The following is a 13017-nucleotide window of genomic DNA, read 5'->3' as shown; positions in this document are numbered from 1 at the left end:
AAAGGTCACTTTTGCTGCTCCAAAACACTGTTTTGGCTGCTCCAAGAGGTGCTCCAAAATGCTTAGGCCAATCACATCACTGAGCTAGTGACACCTTTTTTGGTTTAATTTGATATCAAATACTACAGGTGTGAACAGCATTGAATAATTTCATATAGAAAAATTTTCTTTGGAGTGTTTCTCTAAGAGGAAAAATTTAATTAAATAATAGTACCTTATTTTGTATTAAAAAGAATGCATTGAAAACAAATTTAAAGAACACTGTGATATTTGATGTAAATCTAACAAACAAAAGTTGGCAATACAGTACACACATCCAGCATGAATGTGCTGTAAAAACAAGGCGTAAAATAATGGTGGTTTATTTACATCAGCTCCAGTTCTTGCATATTTCAGTCACTTCACTTTGAACTTCACTGTTTTATTAGTTTTGCTTCAAAGCATGGTAAACCACTGCTCACATATTTTAACGTAACATTTTTCGTTGCTTTTTCAGAAACATTTTGCACCACAGGAGAGAGCGATGTGAACTGCTTTAAGTGAGCCTTGAATCCACTGAGCTTTTTATTATGTTTATCAGAAATTTTTTTAGGCAAAGTATCCTGCATTGTTCAGTAAGTATACTTTATTTTGAAAACCTTATGCTATGTATGCAGCATTGCTCACATATTATACTTATTTTTAAAAAATCAAGCACTGCTCGTATGTCTAACAGTAATAATAAAGAGTTAATGGCAATTTGTTTGGCACTGCGACTTTTTTTACAGAATGAATGTGCATGCCTGACAGGCTGGGCAGAAATTTAGTGCGCTACTCACGTTCAAAGTTACGCTGCAAGACTGCAGCGGCATCTTTTGCCATACAGTCGGTGCTATAGCTGTCATGGGATTCTGGTGTCCTCGTCACTAGAGCACATGTCCTCGCCTTACTTCAGTAAATTCCTCAGGGTGGTTGTCATAGCATGTGACAATGTTTGTGTCCAGTATTTCACAGTTCTCTCGCATGTGGCGGGGTCCACCTCACTAAAAAGAGTCAGTATCACCAGTGTCGCCTTTCTTGTCAGTGTCATCTGCATTGATCCTGCGGTAAAGCTTCTGAGCTTGATGGTGAAAAAAAACTTCAAAATAGAGAATGTCTGCTGCGGGCCTGATTGCTACATTATACACCTGTAATGCGCCATTTGGGTATACATTGAGAGCATGCACAGGCTATACAGCAAATCTGCCCTCTGAGCTCTTGTTTGGTAATGAATTGGACTCATATCTGTTTAAAGTTTTCTGTAGGGAAGTTCACACGCTGTATGCTAGCATAAAAAGGAGGCTGCTTAGACACTGGCAGTACTATTGTGTTCCTTCTGGCATAGGGCTGGTCCCTATACCAGGGAGAGAAATATTTCTGAGGTATGTACATAGTACATCCACAGGATCAGGCTGAACATCCTACAATGGTCCTGAATGTCCAGCTGCATCATCCAGATTGCGTTAGTGGTACGTTTTCTGGGGAATCATTTTGCAGTGCACAGTACATACTTTCAATGTTAGATGGATCATAGCAGATATCCACTGAATATGTTAAATGTCCGGACAACAGATCTCTCAGATGTTTAATAGACGGTTGCTGGTTGACTGGGTACCATGAAACCAATGTGCACCGGGGCACCTGTTGCCAATTACCGCTCATTGGATTTTGCCCCTAAACGCCATCAACCCAATGTGCACAGGGGTGTCTGTCGTCAATTGCCGCTTATTGGTTTTCGCCCCATAAATACAATCAATCCTATGTGCACAGGGGGGCCTGTTGCCAATAGCCGCTCATTAGTTTTTTCCCTATAAATACCATCAACCCAATGTGCGTAGGAGCACCTGTTGCGAATCGCTGCTCATTGGTTTTTGCCCCATAAATACCCTCAATGCAATGTGCACCGGGGTACCTGTTGCCAATTGCTGCTCATTGGTTTTTGTTTCATAAATGCAATCAGCCCAATGTGAATTCCCTAAAGGATTACGAATTGGTGCACATAGGTTTTTGTTTCATAAATGCATATTGCTCAGTGTGTCTGGACCCACAGTTGCACATTGGTTCAATGTGAATTTTGTCCTCATTTCACTTCGCCCATTTCCAGCAGGGGAAACCACGCAGGCGTCACTTGCAAACCATTACGTGAACGTGGTCTTATTCATTAGCAATGCGGATGACCCGGTGTCAAGCAGAAACTTCACTGGCGTTCTAAGGACCTTGTCACTAATGTAGATACTCGCCTTCGAGGATTCACTAATGTGACATACAATGTCGGGGTCGCAGTTGTCGTCGTCGGGGGCATCGCAATCTGAGAGGACTTCCTCCACTTGCCTGCGTTTGGATCGCTGACGATCTCGACGTATAGACCTTTCCAAAAAGAGCGCTCTGGCCGCCGCCATTTTGCGAATTGAGCGACCCCTATCAGCCAGAAATTTCTGGCACCCGCCTGAGCTGTGGAAACCCGGTCAGCGTGACTCCCCACCTGCATTTTGCATTCGGAGTTCGCCGGCTTTTCTTGGAAGTTTTTATTTTGTTCGCCTGTTTAGGATGCTTACCCTTTCTATGTTATCTCCCACTGTGAGAACCAGGGAATACCAGGGCTCGTAGCCCGCTCGGCCTTCGCAGGAAATGAACGAAGAGAGCGAACGCCAAGCAGCCCGCGACGCAGGCAGTTCGACGTGCTTGGAGGATTATTTCCGTCGAGATAATCTCCAAAAAGCCTTCCAGGCTGTGTTCCGGGTCTTCGCAAAAACTAGCTGATAGGGTCGGGTCCGGGGTGTGGCGACATAATAAGCACGTTCGTTCATTTGCTATGAAGCTGTGCAAAAAAGGAGCTCTCTTCTACATGTTCCCCAAAACACACCGGATTCCGTCCGATCGTCGTGAAGTGACTATCGTCGACACTGTATATTGGACATGCCGTGTTATTTGAGACCTTTCTCAAATCCTGTTCGGATAACGCAGCACCGAGGGGTACGTACAATATATTTTTTGTTCGATTGATGAGACTCATTGAATTTTATGTTGTGGGCGGGGAATATCCATGCAGTACGGACATCCTGTGTGGTCAAATATTTTGACGTTTATAGATTGACACGGCTGAGTTTACGGTGCGTAAAACGATGAACATAAAATGAAACAAACATTCCAGTTGCATTTGTTCTGTCGCGCACGGACTCACCAAAACAGCTTTCATTTCTTTGTTTTTCTTCCCAAAAATAGAGCACTGCTTTCTTAAAGACATCAATAAGTTATGCTCGCCACAGAACACAAGATAAAAAAGAAAACGCGGCAATTCAGCCGCCACCAACGTCCGGAATTGCGCCAACGCAGGCTGCCACAGCCTACTGACGAGAAACTCCACAGCTCAGCGCAGTCGGGCAACACTGATGTACACTCTCAAAACCAGGGACACGCGCTGTAAATCGCTTCGTTCGAGACTGCCGCTGGAAAGGTCTATACTCCGGCGCACACGGTAAAGATGACCCTGGCGACCACTGTTATAGCAATATTTTCTTCTCGCGGGACAGGTGTCGTAGCTTTGGCATTTGCGTGGGTCATTCCCGTAATTTGTACAGACGCGCGTGCGACGGAAATCTTCTTGCCGTCATGAAGCCTGTAGGTTTTGGGAAGCCTCTCATGGGAGGTTGAACTGTATTTTGGAGTCCCGATGATAGTCGGACGCCTGTCCATGTGGTTGCTGTCTGCGAAAATACGGGTTTGGCCCGCTACCTCCACAGGTCACGCTTGGTTCCAAATAACGTGCTGTGTACGTGTCCCTTGAGATGGCACCCGGCCTTGCAAAGGGTCGTGATGATGCCCTCTGTGGAGATGGCGGCGATGGCTCATAATATGAGTGCTGTGGAGGACTGCTCTGATATGGAGTCTGTCAGAGTGTCCTTCCCGGAGGATGCCCTTGGCATCCCTTTGGACTGTCTCTCGCCAGATAGGCTCCGGGCTTTGACGCGGCTCTTCGCTGTCTCTGTAACATGAAAGGTCTGCCCACTGCATTTTAACGCGCTGACGTAAGCCCATTCACGAAATTCGCGACGTGACCATTTAAGGTTCAAGACGGGCTGCATTACTACGTTGAACGTAAGAGATGCACCAAGGACCATTTGTTCTTGAATTTTCGTCGTTGCTATCCCAATCATGAACTGCTTGTTGATGCAATCTTGTGTTGGACTTCCAAAATTAGCCTGCACGGTTGACGTCCGTAATGCGGACAGAAAATCGTAAAGAGTCTGGCCTTCTCTTTGTCTACGTAAATAGAACTGAATCTTCTGCAGCGTCACATTTGTCGGCTACGTGAATTCGGCTTCCAGCAACTTGATGGTATCTTTGTAAACATCAGGAGTAGCTCGTACAGCTTGCTCGCCACCTGCTGCTGCTAACGGTTCTAATGTCTGATCAACAGCAGGTTCAGGCGTTGGTAGTGAGTCATAAATCTGCTGGCCGGCCACGCCGAGGCAGTTCAGCAGCATCGCTTGACGCCGTTGCGCAGGATACTCTTGGGCGCCCGTTGCCAGCAAATAACGCTCGAACGTTTTGATCCACCGCTCCCATGGAATGGTAAAGGTCCCAATGTTGCCAAGAACTCTGAGGAAACTTTGCCGCCCGAAGCCATGATGACGCCAGATGGCTGCTCAGCACCAAATGGTCCCGTTAGAAATGGTCGCCATCTTGATTTAAATCGTGCAAAAAAGATGGTTCCACTGGAAAACGCAGAAAACTGTCCAATAGAGAGGGTACCGTTGAGGGCAGGCTGCAGTCCTCCCTGAGGCTCAGTCCAGGCAGGAAAAGCTTGCTTTAACTCTTGTCGCCATATTATCTAGTGTTGAGCGGTTCGTGGACCGCTATAAAAGCAAGATCATTGCGGGCAGAGCCTCGTGAGTAACTGCTTTATTCGTACATAACACAGAAGAGGAAAAGAAAGAAGATATATTGAAGACTAACTCCAAAGATCGGACAACACAAAGAAGAGGTGAAAGATAAACACAGTAGGACACAACACCACTGGGATAACCAAATGAACCTCGTTGTGTTTGTTTTAGAATACTTATCTCCGAAGAAGGGAAACAATTGCTTTTGTAAATTTAAATGGATATGTTCAGCGATAACCTCGGCTATACTGCAGTTCTTTGTGAACATATTTTTATCGTCTAGCAGGCGGTGTTTTACCGTGAACATCGCAGGCGCGAACTCAAACCAGACTGCTAACTTGTGTCGTACATGTTCCAATTCAAAATTTACTTAATATCATTACTTTTACTCCATCGACAACTAACGAAAGTATTTGCTCGCTCCTTAACTCGACAAATAACAAAATCATTGCTTCGTTACCGAGACAAGAATGAAGAAACATGTTAGTTTTAACGCGTTATGTAGCAGACTAATTAAAAGCTCCCTAGAAGTTGGCATGTCTCGTGTTTTTTTGTTGTTTGTTAGCTCACGAGTGTAAACGACTACCAACATGTGTACACAAACCTTGAAGTTCAGTGCATATTTCCATAGTTCAACGAAAACGACAGTAACAAGATGTCAGCCTGAAACTCTCTCTTTAGTTACTCGTGGTGTTTTAGGTGTAACAAAGATAGCCTAACGCCTTTATCACTGGTTAAACCTTTCATTTGAACGTACACTTCTGTGCTTTGGAAGGTTTGACCTTCTGGGCGCAGTCATTTACTCGTTTGGAAAATCCTCCGAAGAATAGGAAGAAAGTCACCAAGAAATAAAGGCGAACGTTTAATGCCTGGGCTTTCTTCTTCTCCGCTGTTAATACGTCCTTTTTCTAAATTCAGCCTTGCCACCTTAACTACTATAATCAACTAAGTGTATATCCTACGCACATGCTGCTGGCTGCATTTTGATGGCTGATGAAGGAATAATTCAAATACATTAATAGATTCGGTGTCTGAACATTCCCGATGTTAGTTAGCTGTATAGATGTACGATGTCAGCGTAACAAGTACTCATTGGAGGGTGTCATGTGAGTCCTTCAAGTGCTCGACTTTGGCACAACCCAGACAGCATAGGACAACAAAATGGGGTGAATATTATCATGAGATTTAATCAAGTAAGGTCCTCGTTCAGATTTGAAGCTTATTGACGCTATCAAAACTGAAACGAATTGAGAAAGAACTCTACAGCAAAGAGCACCGTACATTTCTTGCCTCAGCTGCTTACGAATGGATGCTCAGTTTTTACTGCTGTTAGCAAACACAACTTTAGACTGACATCTGAGTCAATAGACGGCACTGAATTTCTGGGATGGTATAGCGTCTCGACTTCTGTGTTATTTTTGTACGGTGACTATGATAATCTAAAAATTCATTTCTTGGTGAAAGGTCAGCCCGGGTATTACGCCTCTTACCGTTTTTACTACAGTGTAATCTTAGACATCAGACAAATTTCTGGCTGTCATATTTCTAATTATACGCGAATAAACACATACAGATTATTTTATAATATGTATAAACTTTGTTAAAAGGTTCTCAGTATTGTCCCGAAAATAGTTTGATGCCGCCGACCACCATCACAAATAAAAAAAAAACACAATAATCATGCTGAAAGCTTACCAAAGAGAGCAGGTTTCGTCATCAGTATCAAGCCTGAGATGAAGCCAACAGCCCCCATCGTCATTGGCAGAGAGTATTCCCTGAAGTCTTTCAGGAGTAAAATAGGTGGCAGAGATGCGATGAGTCCTTCACTCAAACCGAGAATCAGCGACGAGAGTAAAAGGAATTCGAAGGAGGCAGACGACGCCAGAGCTTCACAGGCGACTGCTGTCCCCAGGAAACTCACCGCCATCAGTGTTTCCAAACGCACGTATTCGCGATCGAAAGCGAATGCCGCGACGCACCTCAGCGCGAAGTCTCCGGCTGTGTGAATATGCTGGAGGTAGATACCTCGATGAGGAGGTACGCCTCTATCTTGAGCCAGGTCCCCGTGAACAACGACGAAAGTCACAATGACATACAGCTGAACCGCAACCGAAAGGGCGTCGACCAAAAACTTGACTATGAAAATAAAATTCAGATTATGTTTTAAACAAGAAAGCTTCACTCTTTTAGAAATGAGATTTCGGTGGTTTGAACTCGATTGTAGAGCTTGTGGTGCGGCAGCCATCTCTTCGTTTGTTGGTTTGTTTGAATATTGACTGCAAAATGTTCCACATTCTAGAGGGGGTTCTACAAGCCTTGTCAACGATGACTTCGTTACTTCGCTTCTTGAATAGTCGCCCAACTCCTGGGGCTCACGTGAAGAGAACGTAGAACGCTGACATCTTGATAACCAAGGTGGACTTCTGAGAATAATTACCGCTGGAAGGGTGTTTAATGTCATTGCTCCAAGGAACAGAAACGCTTCCAACGTTCCGTACATGGTGATCCAATAACTGATTAGCTGCGGTATAAAGAAAACGCTGACTCCTGTTCACCTGAGTGTCAAGGAGCAGGCAGTTGCTTGCCACATTTTGAAGTGTTGACACAAGATGGTGAGAGTGCTCATTGCGATTCCCGTCAAGGATCATCCTGAAATAACAGGAACTTTCTTGAGTACGAAACAGAACCTTTGGGATGCACATATTGCGTCTCCAAAACACAGTGGGATATCTGTAGTGGTGAAAATCAAAATACAAGCTGAAAATCTAGAAAAGTATTAGGCATACACAAACTTAGTAGGATCTTGTAGAACACCGCTAAAACAGGTTGCTATATGCATACCTTTACGCTGTTAAATTTGATAAGCTTTGCTTGTGTCAGTTAATCTTTGAGGACAGCTAAGTACATTGGCCGGAAAATTCACGCTAAATTAGCGGGAAACGTTCCTCGCTAAATTTAGCGGGGAAATTGACGACGCGTGACATCAGCACCGATTCAGTTTCCCAGCTAAATATAGTAAGAAACATGACGTCACATGACTTCGCATCGCGTCACCCATGAACAAATTCAGTTTCTCCGCTAGATTTGGTGGCTAAATTGACGAGGAGGAGGAAACGAGGATGAGGACGAAAGGAGAAAGAGGGAAGGAGGAAGAGAAGAGGAGGAGGAGGAAATGAGAGGATGAGAAGGGGAGGAGGAGGAGAGGGGAAGGGGAGGGTACGCAGGAAGAGGAGGGGCTCACCTTCCCCTCCGTACCCTCCCTTCCTCCTCCTCAAGAGCTGCGCTCTAGTTTCGAATTGCAGATATTTGCAAACGTCTAATTTTTTTTTAGTGCATAACTCTTAGCCGTTCGTTTCCTGGTTTCGCGGCTTCGCTATTGGCGTCGGCGTAACCGCGCTAAATTTGGCGGGAACATTGGCGTCACGTGACCACAACACCAATTTAATTCCCCGGAAACTTTAGCGCGGAAAATGACATCACATGACTTGGTGTCACACCAACAATGAACAATTTCAGTTTGTCCGCTAGATTTAGCTTCAAAATCGGCGAGGAGGAGGAAAGAAGGAAGAGGGAAGAAGGAAGCAAAGATGAGGACGAGAAGGAGTAGGAGAAGAGGAGGGAAGGAGGAGGAGGAGGAGGAGGAAAGGAGAAGTGGGAGGAGGAGGAAATGAGAAGAGAGGTCGAAAGGAGGAGGAGAGAAGGAGGAGGGGCATACCTTCCCCTCCGTACCCTTCCTTCCTCCTCCGCAAAAGCTGCGCTCTAGTTTCGCATTACAGAGATTCGTAAACGTCTAATTTTTTAGAGCGCAGCTTTTAATCGCCCGTTTCCGGGTTTCGCGTCGTCGCCATCGGCGCCGGCGTAACCGCGCTAAATTTAGAGGGAACATTGGCGACACCTGACCACCAACACCAATTCAATTCCCCGCTAAATTTAGTGGGGAAAATTACGTCACAAGACTTGGTGCCACGCCGCCTATGGACAAATTCAGTTTATCCGCAGGTATAACGGAAAATATTAACGTCACGTGACCTCAACAGCAATTTAATTCCCGCTAAACCTAGCAGGAAAAATCGACGTGACATGACTTCAACACGATTTCAGTTTCCCTGCTACGTTTAGCGGAGAAAATGATGTCGCATGACTTGGTGTCACGTGACTGATGAACGAATTCAGTTTCTTTGCTAAATTTAGCCAGAAAATTGACGTCACCTGACCTCAACATCAATTTAATTCCCCGCTAAATTTAGCCACAATATTTACGTCACGTGACTTGAACATCAATTCAATTTCCCCGCTAAATATAGTGGGGAAATGACGTCACATAACTTGCTGTCACGTCATCAATGAACATATTCAGTTTCGCAGATAGATTTAGCGGGAAGGTTGATGTCACGTGACCTCAACAGCAGCTCTATTTTCCGCTAAATTTAGCGGCAAAATTTACGTCACATGGCCTGAACACCATTTTAGTTTCCCCGTGAAATTTAGCGGGGAAAATAACGTCACTTGAATTGGTTTCTCGTCACCTATGAACAAATTCGGCTTCTCCGTCAGATTTAGCGGGAAAATTCAGGTCACGTGTGGAGGAGGAGGAGGAAGGAATGGTACAGAAGAGGAGGGGGAGACGAGAGGAGGACGAGGGGAGGAGGATGAGAGAAGGAGGAAGAAAAAGAGGAAGGGAGAGCAGGAAGAGGGGAGGAGGAGGAAATGATGGGAGGACGGGGAGCAGAAGAAGAAGGAGGGGAGTTTTTTGGCATACCCTTTCCTCCCTACCCTCCCCTCCTCCTCCTAAAAAGCTGTGCTCTAATTTCGCGTTACAGAGATTTGTAAACGTCTTCAATTTTTTGCCTAAAAGTTATTCAAAATGTATACTTTTTAAATACACTAAAAAGTTGATCTCGACTTTACGCGCTTTTCATATCTTTATAACTTAAGCAATTGCCTTTTGACGTCTGCAATATATTTTAAAAATTGTAAAGGAAGTAATGGAGAATTTGGACCAGCTGCATTCGCAGTTGCACCCTCACGCAGTGTGTTGTGGCATACCAAATTCTCATTGCATGTTTAGTTTTAATTTTGAAAGATCACACAAATATGGAAACAAACGAAGGTACTAGCTAATTCGAGCGCGATGTTATGATGAATACTGAAACAACTAAAGAATAAAAACATTGAAAACGAACATGGACGACCACAATCTTCCATTTTATAAGCAACGATGTTTAATTCTGGTAACAAAAATCCACGCTCTACTCGAAATTTTTACGTAGTTAAGGGGGGAGGAAAAGAAAGGGGGGATGGGAATGACAAACGGAAGGAAAGGGACAGGGGAGGAGGGCGAAGCTCTGTCTCAATGTGACCTCTGTCCCTTCTAAGTTGAGTTCCGTGATTTTTCCTTCTCTGGCCTAAGGAATTCTATTTCCAGCCTTGATAATAGAGAGTGTTAGTAATACGTATAAGAGCAAACACAAGCCCCCTACGTTAGCGTTAATGCTGCGTCCTCCACACTGCGCATGAGCCATACGTACGTACACTCTCAACAAAAGGGTAGTCGTAGGGTACTACATTTGGGGTAGTCAGAAGCCGTCACAGATATCGCTACCCCCCCCCCCCCCCCCCTTAGTAATACTAACGACTCCATGGGTAGTCACACGGCATTCAATCAACAGGTAGTCACAGTGAGCACCCCCAAAAGCAACATGGCGGCTGGCAAGCGACAGTGAAGCAATGCGAGTAAGGCCTAGCGAGCTGGACTGCTTTTCGCTAAAATACGATTCTCAAGTGCGCACGCCCGTTCGCTGCCTTCCGTGCGCACTAAAGCACTCCAAAACGCGCCTCGAAGCACCGACACCGCACCTATTACAAGTAGGGGCGGCGATGAGAGGAGGGGGGGGGGGGGCATTCGAGGGGGGCTGCATTAACTTCGCGGCCAGAAAACATTCAAAGAAGGAATCGTATAGCGACAAATGAAATGATGTCTTTATTGAACAGAGAATCTGCTTGCTGTGCTTGCCGCAAGTGATCCGGCGTTTTCGGTTGACAGTGGCGAGACGAGGCATCACCGATTCAAGTGGCGTCGGTTCCGATCGTTCAACGCTCCTGCTCACCTGTTAGCATTCGTTATCCACTTTCAAGTTTCTGGTAATCCCCACCGCGTCTGTGCGCGCACTATTCACCGCACGGAACACCCATACAACTGGCTATGGGACTGATTCCACTGGGACGAGAGGCTGAGAACCGAACCCTTTGTGGCTGCTCCGTGGAGCCATGGAGCGCGTTCATGTTTTTCACTCAAATAAGTAGACACATAAACGCGCGACTCCTTGAATTGGGCGGCGACACGCGCCACCTAACAGACAGCGCTTAAACTAAGAAAAAAGAAACCAACAGTCTTTGCTTTGAGCGCCTCGCCAGACACGCACGTACTACATAATGCACACCACACTTCACACATACGCGACATACAGACACCATACAATATTATACATCAACGCGTTCACAAACAGCACACGGTACAACATCAGATATTGACACTCTACATTCCTATGCACACGACTAGTCGAAACTAGGGTGCCTTCATGTGCGCTGTGCTTAGGGTGGTGGCATCTCGCCATTTTGTCCCACACGTTTATTTTTCTTTTTTGTTCAGAAGCGCGTGAAAGAGCGTGTCCCTGCACGCGTTTGTGGCACTGACTGTGCTATGGCGACATTTTGTTTTCGTCGATTTCTTTGTATTTACCCGTGAGCGCGTGCTGTCGGCATCGGGTACTACAAAGGGTGGCATCACCCTAAAGAGAAGGACATTGAGGCACCCTAGTCGAAACCACCAGCTTACATGCTGCTGTATTTTCTGTGACCGATTAGGATGGTGACCACTGTCATATTTTGCATAAATACGAAAAGATTGTGGAAGATTTATCCGTATATGTCATTTTCCTCTACTGCCCTTAGGAAAGCGCTCGTATCTCTAATGTAATCCATTGCAAAAGTGAACTGCAGGTTATAAATCAAATTGAATAGTCGCTACACGTCACGTTTTGATCAGTTTTGTTTTCTCGCTAGCCTACACTTCAAGTATGCAGAAGCCTGTTTAATTAATTGTATTAAATATCGAAATCAATTTCTGCAACCACAACTTTCTGAACACGCTGATGCATTTTCTTTTCTTTTTTTTTTACAAATCCAAGTGACTTCTCTTTAGCGGCGGTTGAGTAAATGTTGAGTACACTGAGCGCGTGCCGGTGATTCTAGCGAAGCCCGTCCGCCGGTCCTCCCCGAAGCGTACCGAAGCGTTGTTTCAGTTTTCTTCTTTTCGCTACAATTGTTTCTGCTCAAGCGCGTGTCTTTCAAATATGCGTTCTATACACCAACTCATGTTTACAAACAAACCGGAGCGCCCGGAGCGCCCCTAGCGGACGCCACCGGCGCCGCGCATGCGCGATGGGGGTGTGGGCAAAAAGCTCGCCGTCGCCCATAAACAAACCATTGAAATGCGACGTTGTCGGCGTCGGTGTGAGTCCCCCTGCCCTTTTTCGCGTTCGAATTGTTGGTTCTACGTCTTCCTGGCGATGTCTGACTATCTTGAGCGGCGTAAGCGAAATTACCGAGGCTCATTACACCGCAAAACTTCACGTGAATAATGTGACATGCGGCGATTCATTCCGCGTGGACGCCGCAGATTGTACGCTAAAGCCTGATTCGCATGATGAGATTTCGCTCGGAATTTTCAGTCGCGACGCCGCTCGGGCGGCAAAAGCGTGAACCGTAGCTGAGATGGTCGACGACGATCCTGAAAATCGCAAGCAGAATCGGAACAACTGAAATAGGCATAACAAGTCGGTGTTGGTCACTGGTAACAATGACTAACATCTCCTCGTATTTACTGTTTCCATCCAGCCTACTTACCAACTTTCAAATTTAAGTCTTTTGAGGCCTGCACTCACTTCTTATCGCAAGTACCGCGCCAACATTTGGTCTACGGACCGGCGTCGTCTAAGAGAGCAGACGACAAGCAGAAACGTTTGAAAGAGCAGACGACAATTCGAACAATCAGGCGGCCGTTTGAACTTGAAGACGCACTGAACGTAGTCCCGAGGTGGTCCGCACAACTTGACAG

The 13017-nt window shown here is 45.6% G+C and overlaps 1 pseudogene; it reads right to left on the bottom strand.

The window, feature by feature from the left end:
• Positions 1-1022: 1022 nt before the first annotated feature.
• Positions 1023-4538, bottom strand: LOC120849909 (annotated as a pseudogene).
• Positions 4539-13017: the final 8479 nt, after the last annotated feature.

This window comes from Ixodes scapularis, unplaced genomic scaffold, assembly GCF_016920785.2.
Source record: "Ixodes scapularis isolate PalLabHiFi unplaced genomic scaffold, ASM1692078v2 PGA_scaffold1__304_contigs__length_218370807, whole genome shotgun sequence".
NCBI classification, from domain to species: domain Eukaryota; kingdom Metazoa; phylum Arthropoda; class Arachnida; order Ixodida; family Ixodidae; genus Ixodes; species Ixodes scapularis.
This window is presented reverse-complemented; position numbering and strand designations above follow the sequence as displayed.